Source organism: Notechis scutatus, chromosome 1 (genome assembly GCF_049901735.1).
Source record: "Notechis scutatus isolate UNSWTSFEM ecotype Mainland chromosome 1, rNotScu1.2, whole genome shotgun sequence".
Classification (NCBI taxonomy): domain Eukaryota; kingdom Metazoa; phylum Chordata; class Lepidosauria; order Squamata; family Elapidae; genus Notechis; species Notechis scutatus.
Genome location: NC_142009.1, coordinates 297,230,482 through 297,237,011, shown reverse-complemented (window position 1 = coordinate 297,237,011; position 6,530 = coordinate 297,230,482). Strand labels below are relative to the sequence as shown.

Genomic DNA, 6,530 nt, shown 5'->3' with positions numbered 1-6,530 from the left:
TATGTTACTTAGAAACATGATTATGGTTAAGCACCATAAAGATTCAGCAGTTGCTAAGCGTTAAGATTCTAATGGGAAGTTGATGAAACAAAATAAAACTTTCAAGGACAAACTTATAACCCTTTGTCCTACTCCTCTTCCTCTTTATCAGCATCTTTTCTTTTCTTTTTTCTTTTTCTTTTTTTTTTTTAGACAAACATACACAAACACAACATAAACACATCAAGCCATCTTCCACTTACGTACTTATGTCGGTTGGTTACAAATTGTTTTGTGCATCCACTCCATAGTCCTCACTTACAATTATTTGTATATATTCTCATATTATCAATCAAATATTCCAAAATACATTATTATCATTGTTACTCAATCATTTGACTATACTATTATTCATTCATATTATGCAAGATATTCCATATTTTTAAATTGATTTATCTTATAGTAATTCATATTATCATCCTAAATCCATCCCATAATTTTAATATGATAATACATCTTTATATATTCTATATAGTTCTATTCTAAAGTTCTACATATTTCATTGCCATATTTTATTTTCTAAACATTGATAAAATAAATCCCAAATTTTATAAAATTGTTTATTTTCTTGTTCTCTAATTTCAAATGTCAATTTACTCATTTCAGCACATTCCATTATTTTCTTGATAACTTCCTCCTGCATTGGTGTTTTCTCATTTTTCCATTTTTTGACAAATACAATTCTAGCCACTGTTAATACATTTACAATCAAATATTTCAATTCCCTACTGTATATTTCAGGTAAAATTCCCAATAAAAATATCTCTGGTTTCAAGTCTACATGGGTTTGGTTTTTTGTCATTTTTTCCAACCATGTGTGGATTTTAGTCCAGTATCTTTTAGCATCCGTGCACGTCCACCACATATGGTAATATGAACCAGGTGGCTGATGACATTTCCAACATTTTTCAGATTTGTTCTTGAACATTCTTGCTATTGTTGCTGGGGGTAAGTGCCACCTGTAAAACATCTTATACAAGTTTTCTTTATATGCTTTGACATTGTCATTTTATAATTTTGAGACTACATTTTTTTGCCATTTCTCTAAGTCAATCCCATATCCAAATTTTTTCCCCCAAGCAATCATTGTTTCTTTAACTTGTTTTTCTAGCTTAATTTCTAATAAATATCCATACAGTTTTTTAATCACCTTATCATCAGTACCTGTCAAAATCTTATCTGTCAGTCAATTTATCATAAAAACCTTCTGTTTTGGAATCTTTATCATATCTAGAGTGTATTTGTGCATATGAAAACCAATTCATCTTTATACCTTGTTCTTCTAGTTTTTGCATAGATTTAAGTTCACCCTTTTCATTCAATATTTCACCATATCGAACTTTGTTCCTTTTTATATGTTATAGGATAAGAAAATGCTTCGATAGCCAGACTGGAATTTTCAAATAACATTGCTTTTTAGTCTTCTCCCAGTTTAACAACAAATCCTCACATATATAATGTCTTCTAAAATACCCCTGTGCTTTAGTTCCCTTGTTCCATAAAAAGGCGTGCCAACCCAGCAACAAATCATGTTCTTCTAATGTCAACTATCTAGTATTTCTTAGTGTTATCCATTCCTTAACCCACATCAGATTTGTAGCTTGATAGTATAACTCCCAATTAGGCAGGCCAAATCCTCCTCTTATTCTAGCTTCTTGCAACAGTTTTAATTTTATTCTTGCTTTTTTTCCCTGCCATATATACTTCAGCACTATTTTATTTAAATCTTCAAAGTAGTCTTTCCCTAACGTAATTGGAATTGTTTGAAACAGATATAAAATTCTAGGTAATATATTCATCTTAATTGTTGATATTCTCCCTATTAATGATAACTGTAAATTTTTCCATTTCGCCAAGTCTGTTGCAATCTGCTGTTTGAGTTTAATATACTGTAGTTATTCTCTTTAAGTGTGCTACACCTTGCTGTCAAATGTATCCCCAAGTACTTAACCTGGATTTTCAAAACATCCGTCAATTCTTCCTTTTGTCTTAATAACATATTCTTTGTCAAAATCTTCGTTTTATCTTTATTTTCAAACCAGCTACTTTTCCATATGCCTCTATCTTTGCTATCAGTTTAAATGCTGTTTCTAATGGATCTTCTAAAATGAAAACCAAATGCTTGCAATTTAAATTCTTCCTTTTTAATTTTCAACCCTTTTATGTCTTTTTCTTCTCTAATGTTTCTATTTAACACTTCCAAAGTTAACACAAACAACAGAGGTGACAATGGGCAGCCTGTCTTATCCCTTTTCTTATATCAATAGAATCCATCAATTCTCCCTCTATCATTACCTTTGCTGTTTGTTTATGATATATAGCTTCTATGGCATGGATAAATTTCTTACCAAAGCCCATCTGCTCCAACTGTAATAACATGAATTGCCAGTTCACATTATCAAAGGCCTCTAAGAATATCATCTAAGAATATCAAAGCCATTTGTTTTTTGGGATGTGCCTCATAATATTCCAAAGTATTTAAAATTATTCTCATATTTTCTTTAATTTGTCTCTTTGGCAGAAACCCATTTTGATCAGGATGAATAAAGTTGTTCAAGTATCTTTTAAGTCTTTCTGCCAATATTGAAGCAAAGATTTTATAGTCTGAGTTTAAGAGGAAAATGGGTCTATAGTTCTTAATTTGTTGTGGGTCAGCGTCCTCCTTTGGGACAAATGTAATATATGCTTCTGACCACAATTTGGGTATCCTCTTCTTTGACATAACTTCATTCATAACTTCTAGCAATGGAAGATTCAATGATTCTTGTAGTGTCTTATAGAATTCCGCTAGAAATCCATCTGGACCTGGTGCCTTTCCATTGTTTTGCTTCTTAAGTGTTTTGATTAACTCCATCATCGTTATGTTACTTTCTAACATTATTTCAGTCTCTTTAGGTATCTGGGGTAGATTAGCTTTCTGCAGGTATTGTATAGCTCTTTCATCGTCTATATTCTCTTGTTCATACAGTTTCCTATAGTAGTCTCATATAATTTTTTCTTCTCTTTACTTCCACAACAAGCTTGGCCTTGATCATCTATTAATTGCAATATTTTTCTTGATTCTCTCTCCTTTCTCCATTTATATGCTAACCATCTACCTGGTTTATTTGCGTCTTCAAAATAGTTCTGTTTCGCACCTCTGATTTTCTGTGCTAATTCTTCTTTTTCCATTAATCCCATTTTATGTTTAATTGTATCCATTTTTAACTTAATGTCCTTTTTCTGTGGCATTTTCTGTAACTCTTTTTCAAGTCCTTTATACTCATCCTCGAATGTCTTAGATGCTAGTCTTTTCATAATATTCCTTTTCCTTGTGTAGTCTATGATCAGGCCTCTGGCATATGCCTTCACTGTATCCCATACATTCTGCATTGATGTGTCTTCTTTTTTATTTTCTTTAAAGAAAAAAGCCAGTTCTTTCTCCATTCTCTGTGTAAAGTCTTTTTCTTTTAATATAGTGTTATTTAACGTCCATCTTTGTCCTTTCCAGTTAATAGTCATTGGGTTATGATCTGCCCAGGTACTTGTTTCAATATCTATTTCTTGGAGATTAGTGATCAATTCTGTTGACATCCATATCATATCAATTCTGGACCATGATAAATGTCTGTTTGAATAGAAGGTATATTGTTTGATCTTAGTGTTTCTTTCTCTCCATGCATCTTTTAAATTTATTTCATCTATCATTTAAGAAAAGGATTTAGGAAGAGTCTTTCTACTTTGCTTTGTTGTTTTTTGTGTTGTATAGTCCAGTTTATTATCTACTAATCCATTAAAATCTCCCATCATACAAATGTTAAGATAGTCCAGTTCAATTATTTTTGTATGTAATTTTCTATAAAATTCTTCTTGATTATCATTTGGAGCGTAGATTGCTATCAGGAGTGTTTTCATATTATCCATTATTTCTACCATTAAGAGTCTTCCATCATAGGAGACTTCCGGTGACAAGGCAAGGACGGTCAGAGGGGCAGAAATCCGCTCGCGATTCTAGCCATCCTTTTCTTGAGTTTGGTGGGATCTTTCGGGGTGCTTGAGTCTTGGAGAGACCCGTGCCGGTGTGGGGGAACCTCAGGCTGCAGTGTGGGGAAAGCAACCCCCCTGCAATGAAGAGGAAGCCCTCCAGAGCCCAACGATCAAGAACAGCCTCCTGTCAATGGAGGCTCCGAAGTCCGGACTGCCACCAATGGGAAGGAAAGAGTGAGTGAAAGTTTGCAAGCTCGCGGGGAAAGAGAGTCGTGGTTAAAGACAGTGGCAGAGAAGATATTTGACCGACAATAGACTGATTTCAGGCTGCTAAATATGTGCGAATGCCTGCTGTGAGCTCTAAGAGAAAGCGGCTACAAAAGAATTGGTCTAGTGAAAGTGAAAGAGCTTGGCAGGCAGAAGAGAGTCAGAAATAAAAAAGAAGTAAAGAGAATTTTGGAAGTCTGAAGACCAGCACGGGGGGATTAAAAGACTCTATTATCACTAATATTTGGATTGAAAAGACAGAGCGACGCCATAGGCGGTATCCAGAACGCTGAAGTGGCTACAACAAAGTAACAGATCTAACTGTCTGAAGGGACACAATCTAATCTATAAACTATGGGAAAATTGAGAACCGGTCCTAGCAGAGGAGACAGTTCCTTTCTCTATTTGAAGGAGATCAGAACAATTGATTTAAAGAACACTAAAATATAAGTAAAAGAGGAAGTCTTTAAATGAGTGGGAACATTGCTTACTGGCAGCTGTTACTCAGAAAATCTTCATCTGCCATTTCCGGTGTGCTCGAAGTGGAAGCTTCCAAAGTGAAAAGCGGAAACAAAAACTCTTGTCTTTGGAAATTTTCTTTTCTCTTTTCCTCTACCCTTTTCTGTGTGTACATACTTACTAAAATAGCCTCTCTTCTTTCTTACTTGTTGATGGTATGCTATGTTGAAATATGCTTGCTTTTTTTCTCTGATTTCCTCTTGATAAATATGTACATTTAGTAAAGAAATATTAGAGTGTTAAAATATTGGATTAATTAATTTAGTTAAGTTATAATTAATAGAGATTGTTATAATTTGAATGGGAATATAGGGGAGACAGTAAGAATATTAAGCATTAGTTATTTAACAGTCTTAGAGCTCTCTAGACCAATATTATATTTCATTGTGTGGGTGTATCTGTGAATGTAATATATTGTGTAGTTAAGGTTACTTTATATTGAAGTTAAACCAGAGAAAAATATATACACTTTACTAATTAGTTAAGAATATAGCTACTTAATAGATTGATAGATCTTGGTCAATTTTAGTTACAGAACTAAGAATACTGAATGCCAATTTGGAATAATATATTCAGCATTGTACAACAACAAAAACAAATTTTAAAGGAAATGACTACTACAACTACCACTGCTCTGAAATCTGGTAGGAAGGTTAATCCCACAATAACGACCACTTTGGCAACAACTTCACCTATGGCACAAAAAACAATAGAGGAAACACTACCAACAGAGAAGTCAACTAGCATCTCGGATGCGAATATTCAAGCAATGTTCCTAACCTTACAGGACTCATTGACAAGATTGCAAGAAACAATGATTAAAAACCAAAGGGCAGATATCAATGAATTGAAGGAAGAAATGGGGAAACTAAAGACAGAAATGAAAGCGGACATTTCCAAAGTAGAGGATAAAGTGGGGGTGTTGCAGCAGGCCTTGGAGAAAAACGAAGTTATAATAAAAGAAGTAGAGAAAAGAACCGAACGAACGGAAAGGGAATTAGAAAGGGTGGATGAAGATCTCAAAAGCATGAGCAAAGAAATGGAGGACTCCCTTGTCCTCCTAGAAATGGACAAGGCAGCAACTTACCTAAGATTCCAAAATGTGGCAGAATCAAAAGAAGAAGACCTGGAATACTTGATGGCAGAAATACAGGCCGGTTTATTGAAGATGGATAAAGATGAAATTCAAAAAGAGTTTGATGAAGTCTACCGGGTCAATACAAACTATGCAAGATGCCACAAATGTTCCAGAAAAGTACACATACGATTCACTAGAAGATGCGTTCAAGACATGATATATAGAACCTCAAGAGACAAAACAATAACCTACAAAGAGAAAGAAATTGTGATTCTTAAACAGATACCGAGGAGAATAAGGGAACAAAGGGGTGACTATAAATTTCTGGCAGCATATTTAAATCAAAAAAGAATTACATTTAAATGGCTTATTCCAGAAGGAATGTTAGTGTCGTGGAAAGAGAGGAAAATCAAAATAGACACTATGGAAAAAGCCCAGGATTTTTACGAACGGATGGTGGGCCCACAGGAGCAAAGTAGTAGGGAGGAATTGGACACAAATTTTCAAGAAGAATACGGTGGACATAAAAATAGAACTGGAACGGTAGGAAACCAAGAGAATATCTATCCACAACAAAAGACAGAAGGAACCACATTAACACAAGCGGAAGAAGAGAGAGGAATTGTTACATGACAAAGAGCAAAACAAAACTAGATAGATG

At 34.1% G+C, this 6,530-nt stretch overlaps 1 long non-coding RNA gene across 1 annotated transcript; it reads right to left on the bottom strand.

Annotated features, from left to right (window-relative positions):
* Positions 1-4,913: 4,913 nt before the first annotated feature.
* On the bottom strand, positions 4,914-6,012 carry LOC148133446 (uncharacterized). Its single transcript, XR_015746817.1, has 3 exons — positions 5,879-6,012; positions 5,419-5,483; positions 4,914-4,990 (listed from the first exon to the last, which is right to left on the bottom strand). It is a non-coding gene; the product is annotated as an uncharacterized LOC148133446 (long non-coding RNA).
* Between the last annotated feature and the right edge of the window lie 518 nt (positions 6,013-6,530).